Source organism: Symsagittifera roscoffensis, chromosome 2 (assembly GCF_963678635.1).
Source record: "Symsagittifera roscoffensis chromosome 2, txSymRosc1.1, whole genome shotgun sequence".
Lineage (NCBI taxonomy): Eukaryota > Metazoa > Xenacoelomorpha > Acoela > Convolutidae > Symsagittifera > Symsagittifera roscoffensis.
Genome location: NC_087063.1, coordinates 65999880 through 66017665, shown reverse-complemented (window position 1 = coordinate 66017665; position 17786 = coordinate 65999880). Strand labels below are relative to the sequence as shown.

Below are 17786 nucleotides of genomic sequence, written 5' to 3'. Positions count from 1 at the left end.
TTTGGCAGTTTTAGCTGGAATGGAGCCTCAATCAGCAATTAATTATGATAAATGTATTTTTACTTTCTTTTAACCTGTGATGTTTTTCATCAGAAAAATACATATACGAAGATCAACTTTCGAAATTGTTTTTGCTATTGCGTTGAACAAGATTGGTGAGAAACTATTGGGTTGGAGATCAGGGGCGGATTTGGGGGGGGGGGGGGGGCGGACGCCTCCTCCCCCTCAGGGATTCGACCCCCTGCCGACCCAAAGGGTCCCCCCTTTGATACTTTTTCAGAAATTCGTTTTTGGCCGACCGACCCTAAAATTTTTCTAAAGACGCCTTCGGCGCCAATATATACTAACTTTGAGGGGGAGCGCGTGCCAAAAAAACGCGAAATTTTTCAAAAAGTGCCCAAAAACGGCTTTTTTGACTGTTTTTTTTTTAAAATTCGCCTGCGGCGCAGAAAATTTAGCCAAAATAGGGGCAAAACAGTGCTTTGGGAGAGCTCGAAAAATCAATTTGGTCGACCTAAAAAAAAAAAGGTCGTCGAAATTTTGGAAAATTTTTTGAAAATCCATCCCCCCCCCTCGAGAAAATCCTAGATCCGCCCCTGTTGGAGATGCAAGTATTCTTTAATCCATATTCTTTCACCCTTTTTTCATCAAAAAAGATATGATTACGCTCAGTAATAGATTTTGGGGGGAAGGTTTGTTAGCGCCCCTCCCCCCTCAGGGATTCAAGCTCATGCCGATTTTAAGGAACCCATCTTTGTACTATTTTGAGATATGACACAGCCAGGAGTCTTTGGCGCCAATATGTACTAATTTGGTGGGGGAGCAAAAAAACGTGTTTTTTTTTTAATCAAAATTTTCCAAAAAGTGCCCACAAACGCCTTTTTTGACCGTTTATGCATATGGTGTGGAAAAATTTGGTCAAAACAGGGCCCTAAAAATATTTGGTAGAGCTAAGAAAATCAATTTGATTGACCTAAAAAAAAGGTGGACAACATTTTCGAAGTTTTCTGAAAATCCGCCCTCCTTGAGAAAATCTTAGATCCGCCTCCGATTGCGCTTGCGATTAGCCAGCGTTATTGAATCAAAAATCAAAACATAGCCAACAGAGAGTTCAGCGGCGGATCTAGGATGGGGCAAAATTTCGAAAAACAGGTCAATAAAAGACGTTTTTATGCTTTTTTTGGAAAATTTTGACCAAAAAGTTGCCTTTTTTGGCGAGCGCATCCCCATCAAAGTTAGGCGCTTTTAGAAAAGTTTTGTGGTCCGTCTGCCAAAATTGGATATATCAAAAGAGGTCAAAAGGGGTACCCTTAGGGTCGGCAGGGGGTCGAATTTCTGAGGGAAGGGGTGTCCGCCCCAGTCCGTCCACCTTCTTACTTAATCCGCCCCTAAGACAGTTAGAAACGAGTCAATGAAAAAAAAACAGCGAATCGGTATTTTTTTCGTTGACTCTTTTCTAACTGTCTGTTGGTTATGTTTTATTTTTGAAGAGTCAATTATAGATTGTCTTAGAATTTCAAAGAGCTTTAAAGGCATCTATTTTTTTCTTTGAATTTTGAAAATTGAGATTTGTTCAAAAACTAAGTCGGACTTCAAAGATAAAAAAGAAATATGAACAATAAATTCCCTTTTCTAACCTGATGGGTGATTTCTGCTATTCGCAGAGGATCTATGATGAAAGGCTGTCTAGCCTGTCTAAGCACAATCCGTTTCTCTTGTTTCCCCACACTCCAGACTCAGTTATTTTGTTGAGCGAAGCTCTTTTTTGCGACTCCAGGCCTTTTTTGCGTCTAAAGCTTTCACGTGGTACCACTATTTCAGCCGTAATTAGTCAGGCTGTGGTAGACCTGAAGCTAGAGATCAACTGAGAGCTCATCCTCACTCACTATTATTGCCATGGCAGGGGATCGTTTACACGATCTGACGATCTCAAAGTGAACGCCTTACCACTATGCTAAGTTCGCAACCTCCCCACTTTGGTGTTCGATAGTGGAGTTTGTCTTCCCTTTAACAAAGGAAATGAACTGAACTTAGAAGTCAAAATTCAAACCGTGAAAATTTGAGCCTGAAAAAATATTTAAGTCTTTTCCTGAAAAAATCATCGCGACCTATATAAGAGTCTGAACTAATTTCATCGACTCATAATCAAAAATAAATCTGAATCAATTGCTGGCTCAATTTTTAGTTAATTCTAAATAGTGCGTTATGCTGCACGTTTTTTTTTTCAATCAAGCTTTAAAACTTGAAGAACGCTGGAGGACATATTTCTTTGAGGTCAATTTCTTAAATTAAACATTCACCAAGCCACTCAATTGCGTTTTTTAAAGTTTTTTTTTGCGTTTGAAAATTCATGGAGTTTGTTAAGGGAAAATTCTATAGTACCGCATTTTCTGCAAAACCAAATTAAGCCGGTGAAAGTTATTCAATTAAAGTTATTCAATTATTCAGTTACTCAAACTTAACTGGGCTATACCAAATGTAAACAGAACTGCTCGCATCAGGACGGAATCTTCAACTTTCAGGCGTACCAACTGAGCAATATTTCCCCATCCCAATTCGTGCGAGGGGGGAGGGGGAATGGTGGGTGATAGCTCAATAGTTAGTTGAGGCATTGTTAAAACCACTTGAAACTAGTTTCTATTTATGAAATCATTCCCGAGATTCTCCAACGAAAATGGAACAGCAAAATCTTTATTATCAAACTTAAAAACTAGTCTTAGACTAGTATAAAAGATTCAGATTTCTCTATTGATCCCTTTCATACTGCCCTTTGACGTCGGTTAAAAAGTTGTGATACACTTTCACTGCCTTTCTCACTGCATTAAATTTTCATTGCCTTTTTTCTTTTTGTTAGCCAGGCTTTCATGCACTCCTTTTGAACATTTGATGTTCAAAATTTATCACTAGCACTGCGACGCTGGTTTTTGCCTTTGTGTTTCTAACCACTATTGATTAATTTGACTAATTTTTGTATCGCTAGCACTGCGAAGCTGGGCTCCGTCGCCGTGCCTCTAACCATAGGCAGAAAAACCTAGTAAAATGCCCCTTTTTTGATACTTTTTGCGGCATTATCATTTAATGCTGTCAAGTCCTGCTTTTTAAAGCTGTTTTCTGGAGCAAATAAAAACTTATTAACAAAAATCAAGCCAAAACAAAAACGCTTGTCGTCGCTTAAGTCGTCGTTTAAGTTCAAAAAAATACAAACCGAGAGATGCTCAATTAACATTGAAGACACGCCCAAGGAGTGGAAAACTGCAATCATCACTCCAGTTTTTAAAAAAGATGAGACAAAAAAGTGTTTAAAAAATCGACGAAAAAGTGTTTAAAAAATCGTGGTTTTTTGCTGCTAAACCTAGTTTTCATTATTTTGGTAGCTGTACTGAAAAGCCGCTAATAGCCGGCGTATGAACCGCACAGAAGAAAAAACCAGGCAGGATTCAAAAAAGGTCGTGGTTATTGTGATTAAATATTTGCAATCCAACAGATCTTAAAACAACGCACCCAGTATAACCGCACCAATACTCTCGTGTTTATCCGCTTTAAGGCGGCTCTTGACAGCGTAAGTAAAGACACAATATGGATTATCTGCTCCAGCCTTGGACTCGACCGAAAAATCTTTGCTTTTTTACGAACCATGTATACTGAAACTTAAAGTCAAAGCAGAGTGAATATTACCACATCCCGAAAACTCTCAGTGATAAGCAGTAGAAGACAGGGGTCGACTTTATCTCCATTTCTTTTCAGTTTAGTAATCATTTGGATCATGTTCTCCGCACTTGAAGACAGCAGGCATGGAATTGCACTGGAGGACACAGATGTTGAAGACCATGATTTTATTGGTGATTTTTATTTACTAAAAACAATAAAATCGACGCTCAGATTTTTTAAAGTCCAGTAACAACAAAAGCAGCAAAAACTGAACTGAAATCAATCAAGAAAAACACAGAAAAACACTGCTTTTTTTCAAAGTATCTTTCGCTTGGGTTTGTTAATTATCCAGTCGACTTTCGAATTTATATTTAAACTTTTTTGACGGAGTTTTGATATACATCAAAAATAAATACTTCCTAAGATCAAATTTCAAAAATATGTTTTTATTTATATTCGTTATTTGTTTGTTATAACTATTGGGGTTTGAAAATTGCTTATTTGGCTAATTGGGAATAATTAATGCTCGATATATTGCGTTTTTATAACACACATGTAAGTGACAGATTAAGGCATTTCAATTTTAAGTAAGGCCATTCATTTGGTCTTAATATTAGGATAGAAGACGCTAAAAAAGACCTTGTGTAGTTTACACTAACTTATTTGGGGATTTAAAAAGAAATAACAAAAAAAATTTTTTTATTCGACCAAATCGTCAGTTTTTCGACTAACCAACTTTAGAATTTCGTAAATTGCGGTCGGAACGAGTAGTCTTATACGAGTAGTCTTATGCGAGCACTGTGAAGTTGGGCTCCGTGTCTGTGTCGCTAACCAGTGGCAGACAAATGGGTTAAACTGCCGCTCCAAATTTTTATACTTTTTGCGGCGATGTACATTTTACGCTGTCAAGTCCTAGCTTTTAGGGCGTTTTTGGAGCAAATAAAAACTAATTAACAAATTAAAAGCCGAAACAAAAGCGTTTGATGTCGTTTAAGCTCAAGAAAGTCCAAAACGAGAGATGCCCAGTTAACATTGAAGACACGCCGAAGGAGTGAAAAATAGCAACCATCATCACAGTCTTCAAAAAACAAGAGGCGAGAAAATGTTTCAAATGTCGTGGTTTACCGCTGCTAGATCCAGTTTTTATTGTTTTGGTAGCTTCTTTGAAAAAGCCGCTTTTAGACCGCGTTTGAATTGTACGAAAGAAAGAATCAGGCAGGATTCAAAAAAGGTAGTGGTTATCGTGATCAAATAATTGCAATCCAACAGATCTTTGAACAAAGCACCCAGTATAACCGCACCAATGTAGACATGTTTCTTGATTTTAGGGCGGTTTTGGACAGCGTTAGCAAAGTTTCACAATGAGAATATCTGCTCCAGCCTTGGAATCGATAAAAAAATGTCTTTGATTTTTAAGATCCATGTATACTGAAATTTAATGCCAAGTGAGAATGGATAATATCACGTCCCGAAAATTCTCAGGGATATTCAATGTAAGGCAGGGGTCGATCTTATTTCTATTTATTTTTAGTTTAGTAATCAATAGGATCATGTTCTCAGCACTTGAAGACAGCGGGCATGAAATTGCACTGGACGACCCAGATGTGGTAAATCATGGTTTTGCTGATGCTTTTAATTTACTAAGAGTCAATAAGTTCGATGCTAAGATTTTATTAAATCGATTAACAACCGAAGCAGCAAAAACGATCATGAAATCAATCTAGAAAAGCACAGTTCTGCTCAACAGAAGAAAACCTGCATTTTGACCTCCTCTGGATTTCCCTTGCCCGAACAGACCCATTTACCCATCTAGTAAGCCACATAAATTGGACGGAAACATATCGCATAAAATCAAACTGAGAACTGGCTAGGCCAATGGTACCTTATGAAGGCTAAACAATGTGAGGAAGTCTCGCTGCTTACCCTTGAGGATAAAAGCGATAGTTTATAACGCTTGTGTCAGAAGTACTTTTCTCTGTCGCTGCGAGTCTTGGCCTGTGAATGTTCCAGGTGTGGACCAGCATGAATACTTCAAAAAATTGATTTGTTGAAAACATAACCCCGAGAAACCTAGTTGCGCCATCACATGCGGTAAGAGTAGCGTTGAAGCTCGAAAATAGTTATAACAAAACTCTGCAAACACGAAGACTGAAATGGTTGGGCTATGTTTTGCGAGAAGACAAAATTGGCAATGCTGCTGTCGAATTTGTAAAATTAGCATCATGGAACAAGCACCAGGCGGTGTTTGTACTACGTAGAGCAGAATCAATGAAAAACTACCTGATCTGCAACTTGCTGCCGTCGAGTTTGTCAAAGCAGCGTCGTGGAAACAATCACCAGGCGGTTCTTGTTTTACATAGGGCAAAATCGTTCAAAATACGACCTAAAATTGGCACCAATGGTCCGTCATGAGATGGGATGAGACAGCGCGATAGACCGCAAACAGTGTCGAGGTATCTTTCAGAATGTTCAGAAGGCGGGCAAGGAAGGCACAGTGATGTCTGCAAACACCCCAAAAGAAACAAGTAGAGGTCTTGTTTTTATGTCAAAATAGCCCCGTTTCAATCCGTAACAATCAAGTTGATCTAAAGACGCTGTGTGTCACATTTTTTTGTGCCATCTTAATACATGTAATTTCATCATTTCAAAGCAAAAGTGTGCCAAATTTTTTCGTACCATTTCAAAAATGCTCAAAAAAAGTCAGTAAGAAACTTTATTTTCATTTCTCCTAACACATGGTAAGAAACTACTCTGCAACGATGAGAATAGACTTTTAACATATTCAGAAAGATGCGAGTTCACGTGATCTACGGCTTCAAAATGTTTTTCATCCAGTTCTTGTTTTTTTTTCGGTTGCGGACCATTATAGACCTTCAACTCAACATGCTCAACAACTTTTCTATAATGTTGAGGTCCGGGCTCCTGCTGGGCCTAGGTAGAAGCTCAATTCCCGTCTCCTCAAAGAAGTCCAAACTTTTTTTGAAACATGAAAACTGCAATTGTCTTGTTGAGATCAAAATCATCGGGTAGAATGTATCTCATTAAACGGATGGCAGTGTCTTTCATAAGCTTGATGTAGGTGTCTGAACTTATTCGACCAGATACCGTTTTGACAAAAATGTAATCGGTCAAAAAAATCATACCCCAGACCATTAGGGATCCACCCGCACATTGACGTTTATTGAGTTAAACTTGATGGTTTTTCTGCATCCAGGAACACCAGTTGTCGGGTCCGTCTAGGTTAGTTTTTTTTTTCATCCGATTTCGTCCCAGGTTTTTAGTTTAGTCAACCATTCAGTGCAGAGATGTACTCGATTTTCATTCTGCTTTTTGGTCAAAATTATCGTGAACTCATTTTTGTACCTATACCTCATTCTTGATAAAGCCCGATAAACCGTTCTTTTGCTGATTTTGAGGGCTGTCTCCCTCAGGATTTTTGAGACTGTCACCCTTTCTTTGCGTTTTTTCAGTAGAGCAACGCATCTTTTTATAAACAATTTTGAAGCGAACGGCCACGTGCTTGGGTCCCCGCTTTGCTTTCACTCTTGAATAGTCATATATTGCACTGTTGATCTTGGTAAATTCAGTTCTTGGCTGATTCGGCGTATGAAAAACCATTTGCATGTTTTTCTTTGGCTAACTCTATAGTCTCGCGTGAGTGCATGTCAAAAACTGATCAAACTGAACAAAAACTGAACAAAAACTGAACAAACTGATCTCGCCTGAGTGCATGTAAACATAACCATTTGCGCGCAGTTTGTGACATTTTTCAACAAAAACCTACGGGTACGAAAAAATTTGGTCTACTTTTGCTTTTAAACAAGTGTTTACCATGTATTAAAATAGTACGAACAATTATGACGCGGAGTGTAGAAACAAAACTGCACTTACTCAACTTGTTGAAATTTTGTTTTCACGCATGTTTTTAACTAACAAAATTAGGTAATGTAATTAATCCGAGTTTCAAAGAAAACACCGTTTTCAAGCTTGGGTTGATTTTTTGTTCTCTCAATATTCTTCTTTTTGACTAAACATTTTTGACAGAAAATTTTAAATACCATCTGAAAATTCATATCTTCCTAAGCTCAAACTTACAAAATAACTTTTCAATTGTAATCGTCTTTCGTTGTTATAACAATTGGGGTATGAAATTTGCTAATTTGGCTAATTCGGAATAACTTACACTCGATATATGGTGTTCTTACAACACACGTAAGCGACAGATTAAAGCGTTCCAATTGGAATTAAGGTCATTCATTTGGTGGTATTATTAGGATACACGACACTAAAAATGCCCCCGTAAAGTTTAGACTAGCTTGTTGGGGCATAAATGAAAAAAAAAACATTTTTTTTCGATTGTTTTGTCAATTTTTCTGACAAAGCAACTTTTAAATTGGCCTTAAATTGCAGTCGTAACATTCAAGTTTTTGCCCTGCTGTACGAGCAGTCTTGTTAGCGTCTAGCAACGTATTAATTCAAAGTTTTAAATACTTTTGAACAATTCGAAGTGGAACAGTTCTGAAGTAAAACAATTTCTCAGATGTTTTGGATTGCCGCTCACGCGGAAGTAGAACGAAATCTTTTTCGCGGTAACCTTCCCAAGCTTCAAACCACCATATTTTTACGAAACAAAAGCAGGCGAGGTTTCTTTCTTAGTCTTGAGTTCAAGGCGTCAATGGCTTTCTAGCGGTTTTAGAAATCAAAAGTGATTACTTTAAAAATTGGCACTTGTCGGGAAGAATCACATCGACCCATTTTTTGAGCATGCTGTTTTTGGATCAATTTTGCATTCCAAAAACATCAATGGCAAAACGACAGTACTAGTATTATACTTAAAGATGATGTAAGGATAGTTGATTGTTGTAGTACAGCTATGATGAATGAGGATGCCACCGTCCATCGTGGTTACTAAATAGGTTCAAAACTTAATTTAAAGACATTCATAGTCAAAAAAGGTACATAAAATGTGGATGGGATGTCGGAAGGCTAAACAATTTTATGAACAGCTCAACTTAGTTTCAGAACTTAAAAACCTCTTAAGTTTTAATTAGCGAAGCCCATTTATGACCAAGCAGGTAAAAAAAATTCTAAAAACGTTTCCTGTGCCATTATACGTACGTTTTCTAGAAACGTTTTCGGTGCCATAAGAAGCGCGCTAAAAGACGCCATTTTGGGTCAACCTGTTCAAAAAACATAAAGATAGATGTTTTCAGGGGCGGGTTTAGGGAAGGGGGGTGCGGCGGTTCCCTCTATGGTACTTTTTAAGAAATCAATTTTTGGCCAATATATACTAACTTAACGGCGGAGCACTTTTTGCAAAATTTTCCAAAAAGTGCCCAAAAACGGCTTTTTTGACCAGTTTTTTTTTTTAGAAAATTTGGCCAGAACAGCTTTTTTTTAGTGCTTTAAGAGAGCTTTGAAAATCAATTTGGTCCTACAAAAAAGGTCGTCAAAGTTTTCGAAATTTTTTTGATAATCCGCCCCCTCGAGAAAATCCTAGATCCGCCCCTGGATGTTTTGCTTAATTTTCCTGATATGTAGAAAGTTTTGCCTGCACTAAATTTTTTCTAGAATTTCAGGGTTGCTCAGCGAATTTTTTCAACCTTGTTTTCGATAGAAAATGTTGATTAGTCCCTCCATAAAATTCATTGGGCGCCATAAAAAAACAATCACTATTGAAAAAAGCGTACAATTTATCAGTTTTTACCTCAAGTTACCTCTACTGAAAGTTTAACATTATAAAAAATATTATAAAAACTAATACTACAAGGCTACAAGGTTGTTTTACTCATTAGTGGACACTCCTTGCTGAGTCTTGGAACTGTACTTCTGAAACTACAAATTGCAGTATTTTTTAAACAGTTGTAATATGTGTAATAACTAACATACAATAGCTGGTTGCTGTGAATGTTTCTGTAAAGTAGCTGGTTGCTGTGAAGTTGCACAGAATGTTTCGACCACACTTGTTTAAAGAAAGAAACTCAAAACTAAGAAAAAATAATAATCACAAACCAAAAAAAAATACAGTTTCTTGCTATTTTTTTTCACGTTTTTCCAATTGCCGGTTTTTTCTAGCAAAAACAATTGAGTAAATTGGAAAATTTGAAAAATTGACTAGTTAAAACTAGATTAAATTTTGTAGCAGAACAAAAGTTGGAGGTTGATCAATTCGTCCAATTTAGTCTGAATACCCGAAAAGATTCAGACCAGTTTTCATTAAAACTGAGAAAAAGGAACCTTTTTTCTACGTTTCTAAAATTCCTTGTAGCGATTGAAAGGGTTTTAATCTATACCACGATTAAACTTCAGTTAGTGAAACATCAACTTTATTTCGTTTTCACTGAAAGTGCCCTGTCTCAGAGTTTTAAATGATATATTTTGAAGTGTTTTATTATGGAATTTGATTAGTTACTAGTCAATACTTAACAATCATATTCAATGCAAAAGTATATGTCGTGAAGCAGCCACTAGAAACGAAAAACCTGAACGGGTGGCACTGGGTTTTGTCTCTGTGTTCCAACCATTTTTTTGCATAGTTTGCTTAATGTTTGTATTCTCTTAATTTTGTGTTTCTAATCAGCTGCGGATAAACGGAGTAAATTGCCCCTCTACCTTTTTGATACTTTTTGCGACATTTATTTCACGCCGTCAAGTCCCAGTCTTAAATTCCATTTCTTAAGCTAATTTTTCTCATTTTTATTAATTGAAAAGAGTACAAGCCAAAAAAAACCTGTCAAAAGTTATACTCCGATCAGTCCAAAAGATGCCCGAAGTGGTAGTTTTGCTCAACAATGCACAAACTTGCCTGCTGTGCCCATGTTTTTTCTGAATCAGGTCTTTCCTGAGAATAAAAAAAGCTCGCGAAAGATTTTTGGTCGACCCATAATTAATAAAAAGATGCACTTACATAAATTTTTGATTTTTCTGAAAACTCACACAAGTTTTGTAAATGACATAGGACATATTTAGCGCAAAGCAGCGCAATAAAAGTGTGCTAAATACTTGCCTCAAATCAAATTGGAACAATTTTTTAGCCAGATTCAGCTGTACATTGCGTTTTAATTGTTCCAAATGAGCGGAGATGGCGTTTTTCAAACCGCTGTACTGTTGCGAAGAAAGATCACAGGCGAGATTTTTTTTTCATAATTGAGGTAAAGACGTGATGCAAAAAAATCAAAGATGCAAATCAAACTTCCAAAATTGTAACAAAATTGTAAATTCAACTCAATTTTTCGAATAATTTTTTGTTGGAATTTTTTTTTTGTAAAAATTACACAAATGTGTCAAAACGGAAATTACTACTTTTATAAATGATAGTGGTGAAAAGATGGTAGGTAGTACAAATACGATGAATAAGGATAACCTAATTCGAGGAACTTCATTGTCAGAACAAAGTACAGTCAAAATGGAAGGAAATGGCTGGTTGCTGGGCATTTTTACGAACAGCTCAGCCTAATTTTGAGAACTGAATTACTTGTTGAGTTTTACTGAGCAAAACTTATTTCTTATCTATGCAACCAAAATAATTTTTTAAATGTTTTTTTTTCGGAGCCATCTTTGGGACATTTTGAGGAAGAAGCAAGCTGAATGAAGGAATATTGGCTTAATCCGCTAATGAAAATGCTCGAAAAGGGTTTTGGTACGCTTTTTTAGCCTGCCGCGCAGAAAATTTTGCCTGAATTGTGTCTTTTTAGCTGTTCAGCGTTGCTCAAGAAATATTTTCTTATTCGTTTTTGATCGAAAATCTGGATTCGCCCTTCAATAAAAATTATTTGGAAGCCATAGTCAAACAACCTCCAGTAAAAAAGGCAGAATTTCAACCTTATTTTTAAACTCAAACAATTAAATAAAATTTTGAAGTTTGAGAAACTTGGAAAAAGATTTATTGTAAGGATGCTTTGCTCATTAGTGGACATTGCAGAGTCTTGAAAATACAGTTCTAAATTTTAAATCTACGCTTGGAACTACACTTCATAAATCTGCAATAACGAACAGATAGTTGTGATAATCATCATGATAAACATAGAATAGCTAGTTGCTGTGAATATAGACCACAACTTCCCACCATACTGAATTTTAAAAAATCTGAAAAAAAAAACGGAAAAAAAATTCAGAAACCGAACAAAAAACAATAATTTTTGGGTTTTCCATTTTTTTAATCTTAACTTGATTGATTAAAAATAAAAATGGAAACAAATACTGGTTACAAGAGCTGATCCATTTTTGAAATTTTAGCAGAATAATTAACTTAGAGGTTGGTAACTAGAGGTTGAATAACTAACTCAACTCGTCTAATTTACTGTCTGAAAACCCGAAATATTTCAGAACAGTTTTCATTAAAACTGAGAAAAAGGAACCTTTTTTCTACGTTTCTAAAATTCCTTGTAGCGATTGAAAGGGTTTTAATCCTTACCACGATTAAACTTCAGTTAGTGAAACATCAAATTTACTTCGTTTTCACTGAAAGTGCCCTGACTCAGAGTTTTAAATGATATATTTTGGAGTGTTTTATTATGGAATATGATTAGTTACTAGTCAATACTTAACAATCATATTCAATGCAAAAGTATATGTGGAGCGGCAACTAGAAACAAAAAACCTGAACAAGTGGCACTGGGTTTTCCCTTTGTGTTCCAACCATTTTTTTGCATAGTTTGCTTAATGTTTGTATTCTCTTAATTTTGTGTTTCTAATCAGCTGCGGATAAACGGAGTAAATTGCCCCTCTACCTTTTTGATACTTTTTACGACATTTATTTCACGCCGTCAAGTCCCAGTCTTAAATTCTATTTCTTAAGCTAATTTTTCTCATTTTTATTAATTGAAAAGAGTACAAGCCAAAAAAAACCTGTCAAAAGTTATACTCCGATCAGTCCAAAAGATGCCCGAAGTGGTAGTTTTGCTCAACAATGCACAAACTTGCCTGCTGTGCCCATGTTTTTTCTGAATCAGGTCTTTCCTGAGAATAAAAAAAGCTCGCGAAAGATTTTTGGTCGACCCATAATTAATAAAAAGATGCACTTACATAAATTTTTGATTTTTCTGAAAACTCACACAAGTTTTGTAAATGACATGGGACATATTTAGCGCAAAGCAGCGCAATAAAAGTGTGCTAAATACTTGCCTCAAATCAAATTGGAACAATTTTTCAGCCAGATTCAGCTGTATATTGCGTTTTAATTGTTCCAAATGAGCGGAGATGGCGTTTTTCAAACCGCTGTACTGTTGCGAAGAAAGATCACAGGTGAGATTTTTTTCATAATTGAGCTCAAGACGTGATGCAAAAAAATCGAAGAGGCAAATCAAACTTCCAAAATTGTATCAAAAAATTGTAAATTCAACTCAATTTTTCGAATAATTTTTTGTTGAAATTTTTTTTTTGTAAAAATTACACAAATGTGTCAAAACGGAAATTACTACTTTTATAAATGATAGTGGTGAAAAGATGGTAGGTAGTACAAATACGATGAATAAGGATAACCTAATTCGAGGAACTTCATTGTCAGAACAAAGTACAGTCAAAATGGAAGGAAATGGCTGGTTGCTGGGCATTTTTACGAACAGCTCAGCCTAATTTTGAGAACTGAATTACTTGTTGAGTTTTACTGAGCAAAACTTATTTTTTATCTATGCAACCAAAATAATTTTTTAAATGTTTTTTTTTCGGAGCCATCTTTGGGACATTTTGAGGAAGAAGCAAGCTGAATGAAGGAATATTGGCTTAATCCGCTAATGAAAATGCTCGAAAAGGGTTTTGGTACGCTTTTTTAGCCTGCCGCGCAGAAAATTTTGCCTGAATTGTGTCTTTTTAGCTGTTCAGCGTTGCTCAAGAAATATTTTCTTATTCGTTTTTGATAGAAAATCTGGATTCGCCCTTCAATAAAAATTATTTGGAAGCCATAGTCAAACAACCTCCAGTAAAAAAGGCAGAATTTCAACCTTATTTTTAAACTCAAACAATTAAATAAAATTTTGAAGTTTGAGAAACTTGGAAAAAGATTTATTGTAAGGATGCTTTGCTCATTAGTGGACATTGCAGAGTCTTGAAAATACAGTTCTAAATTTTAAATCTACGCTTGGAACTACACTTCATAAATCTGCAATAACGAACAGATAGTTGTGATAATCATCATGATAAACATAGAATAGCTAGTTGCTGTGAATATAGACCACAACTTCCCACCATACTGAATTTTAAAAAATCTGAAAAAAAAAACGGAAAAAAAATTTAGAAACCGAACAAAAAACAATAATTTTTGGATTTTTCTATTTTTTTAATCTTAACTTGATTGATTAAAAACAAAAATGGAAACAAATACTGGTTACAAGAGCTGATCCGTTTTTGAAATTTTAGCAGAATAATTAACTTAGAGGTTGGTAACTAGAGTTTGAATAACTAACTCAACTCGTCTAATTTACTGTCTGAAAACCCGAAATATTTCAGAACAGTTTTCATTAAAACTGAGAAAAAGGAACCTTTTTTCTACGTTTCTAAAATTCCTTGTAGCGATTGAAAGGGTTTTAATCCTTACCACGATTAAACTTCAGTTAGTGAAACATCAAATTTACTTCGTTTTCACTGAAAGTGCCCTGACTCAGAGTTTTAAATGATATATTTTGGAGTGTTTTATTATGGAATATGATTATTACTAGTCAATACTTAACAATCATATTCAATGCAAAAGTATATGTCGTGGAGCGGCAACTAGAAACAAAAAACCTGAACAAGTGGCACTGGGTTTTCCCTCTGTGTTCCAACCATTTTTTTGCATAGTTTGCTTAATGTTTGTATTCTCTTATTTTTGTGTTTCTAATCAGCTGCGGATAAACGGAGTAAATTGCCCCTCTACCTTTTTGATATTTTTTGCGACATTTATTTCACGCCGTCAAGTCCCAGTCTTAAATTCCATTTCTTAAGCTAATTTTTCTCATTTTTATTAATTGAAAAGAGTACAAGCCAAAAAAAAACCTGTCAAAAATAATACTCCGATCAGTTCAAAAGATGCCCGAAGCGGTAGTTTTGCTCAACAATGCACAAACTTGCCTGCTGTACCCATGCTTTTTCTGAATCAGGTCTTTCCTGAGAATAAAAAAAGCTCGCGAAAGATTTTTGGTCGACCCATAATTAATAAAAAGATGCACTTACATAAATTTTTGATTTTTTTGAAAACTCACACAAGTTTTGTAAATGACATGGGACATATTTAGCGCAAAGCAGCGCAATAAAAGTGTGCTAAATGCTTGCCTCAAATCAAATTGGAACAATTTTTCAGCCAGATTCAGCTGTATATTGCGTTTTAATTGTTCCAAATGAGCGGAGATGGCGTTTTTCAAACCGCTGTACTGTTGCGAAGAAAGATCACAGGTGAGATTTTTTTTCATAATTGAGCTCAAGACGTGATGCAAAAAAATCGAAGAGGCAAATCAAACTTCCAAAATTGTATCAAAAAATTGTAAATTCAACTCAATTTTTCAAATAATTTTTTGTTGAAATTTTTTTTTTGTAAAAATTACACAAATGTGTCAAAACGGAAATTACTACTTTTATAAATGATAGTGGTGAAAAGATGGTAGGTAGTACAAATACGATGAATAAGGATAACCTAATTCGAGGAACTTCATTGTCAGAACAAAGTACAGTCAAAAAGGGAAGGAAATGGCTGGTTGCTGGGCATTTTTACGAACAGCTCAACCTAATTTCAGAACTGAATTACTTGTTGAGTTTTACTGAGCAAAACTTATTTTTTATCTATGCAAGCAAAATAATTTTTTAAATGTTTTTTTTTCGGAGCCATCTTTGGGACATTTTGAGGAAGAAGCAAGCTGAATAAAAAAATATTGGCTTAATTCGCTAATAAAAAGGCTCGAAAAGGGTTTTGGTACGCTTTTTCAGCCTGCCGCGCAGAAAATTTTGCCTGAATTGTGTCTTTTTAGCTGTTCAGCGTTGCTCAAGAAATATTTTCTTATTCGTTTTTGATAGAAAATCTGGATTCGCCCTTCAATAAAAATTATTTGGAAGCCATAGTCAAACAACCTCCAGTAAAAAAGGCAGAATTTCAACCTTATTTTTAAACTCAAACAATTAAATAAAATTTTGAAGTTTGAGAAACTTGGAAAGAGATTTACTGTAAGGATGCTTTGCTCATTAGTGGACATTGCAGAGTCTTGAAAATACAGTTCTAAATTTTAAATCTACGCTTGGAACTACACTTCATAAATCTGCAATAACGAACAGATAATTGTGATAATCATCATGATAAACATAGAATAGCTAATGGCTGTGAATATAGACCACAACTTCCCATCATACTGAATTTTACAAAATCCGAAAAAAAACGGAAAAAAAATTTAGAAACCGAACAAAAAACAATAATTTTTGGGTTTTCCATTTTTTTAATCTTAACTTGATTGATTAAAAATAAAAATGGAAACAAATATTGGTTACAAGAGCTGATCCATTTTTGAAATTTTAGCAGAATAACTAACTTAGAGGTTGGTAACTAGAGGTTGAATAACTAACTCAACTCGTCTAATTTACTGTCTGAAAACTCGAAATATTTCAGACCAGTTTTCATTATAACTGAGAAAAAGGAACCTTTTTTCTACGTTTCTAAAAATCCTTGTAGCGATTGAAAGGTTTTTAATCCTTGCCACTATTAACATTCAGTTAGTGAAACATCAACTTTACTTCGTTTCCACTGAAAGTGCCCTGAATCAGAGTTTTAAATGATATATTTTGAAGTGTTTTATTATGGAATATGATTAGTTACTAGTCAATACTTAACAATCATATTCAATGCAAAAGTATATGTCGTGGAGCGGCAACTAGAAACAAAAAAACTGAACAGGTGGCACTGGGTTTTCCCTCTGTGTTCCAACCATTTTTTGCATAGTTTGCCTAATGTTTGTATTCTCTTATTTTTGTGTTTCTAATCAGCTGCGGATAAACGGAGTAAATTGCCCCTCTACCTTTTTGATACTTTTTGCGACATTTATTTCACGCCGTCAAGTCCCAGTCTTAAATTCCATTTCTTAAGCTAATTTTTCTCATTTTTATTAATTGAAAAGAGTACAAGCCAAAAAAAAACCTGTCAAAAATAATACTCCGATCAGTTCAAAAGAGGCTCGAAGCGGTAGTTTTGCTCAACAATGCACAAACTTGCCTGCTGTGCCCATGTTTTTTCTGAATCAGGTCTTTCCTGAGAATAAAAAAAGCTCGCGAAAGATTTTTGGTCGACCCATAATTAATAAAAAGATGCACTTACATAAATTTTTGATTTTTTTGAAAACTCACACAAGTTTTGTAAATGACATGGGACATATTTAGCGCAAAGCAGCGCAATAAAAGTGTGCTAAATACTTGCCTCAAATCAAATTGGAACAATTTTTCAGCCAGATTCAGCTGTATATTGCGTTTTAATTGTTCCAAATGAGCGGAGATGGCGTTTTTCAAACCGCTGTACTGTTGCGAAGAAAGATCACAGGTGAGATTTTTTTCATAATTGAGCTCAAGACGTGATGCAAAAAAAATCGAAGAGGCAAATCAAACTTCCAAAATTGTAACAAAATTGTAAATTCAACTCAATTTTTCGAATAATTTTTTGTTGAATTTTTTTTTTGTAAAAATTACACAAATGTGTCAAAACGGAAATTACTACTTTTATAAATGATAGTGGTGAAAAGATCGTAGGTAGTACAAATACAATGAATAAGGATAACTTAATTCGAGGAACTTCATTGTCAGAACAAAGTACAGTCAAAAAGGGAAGGAAATGGCTGGTTGCTGGGCATTTTTACGAACAGCTCAACCTAATTTCAGAACTGAATTACTTGTTGAGTTTTACTGAGCAAAACCTATTTTTTATCTATGCAAGCAAAATAATTTTTTAAATGTTTTTTTTTCGGAGCCATCTTTGGGACATTTTGAGGAAGAAGCAAGCTGAATAAAGGAATATTGGCCTAATCCGCTAATAAAAATGCTCGAAAAGGGTTTTGGTACGCTTTTTTAGCCTGCCGCGCAGAAAATTTTTCCTGAATTGTGTCTTTTTAGCTGTTCAGCGTTGCTCAAGAAATATTTTCTTATTCGTTTTTGATAGAAAATCTAGATTCGCCCTTCAATAAAAATTATTTGGAAGCCAT

The 17786-nt window shown here is 35.2% G+C and overlaps 1 protein-coding gene across 1 annotated transcript in view; it reads left to right on the top strand.

Annotated features, from left to right (window-relative positions):
* Positions 1 to 17786, top strand: part of LOC134840167 (sodium-dependent neutral amino acid transporter B(0)AT3-like) — a 337316-nt gene that overhangs the window by 24534 nt on the left and 294996 nt on the right. The gene's annotated exons all lie outside the window — the stretch shown is intronic.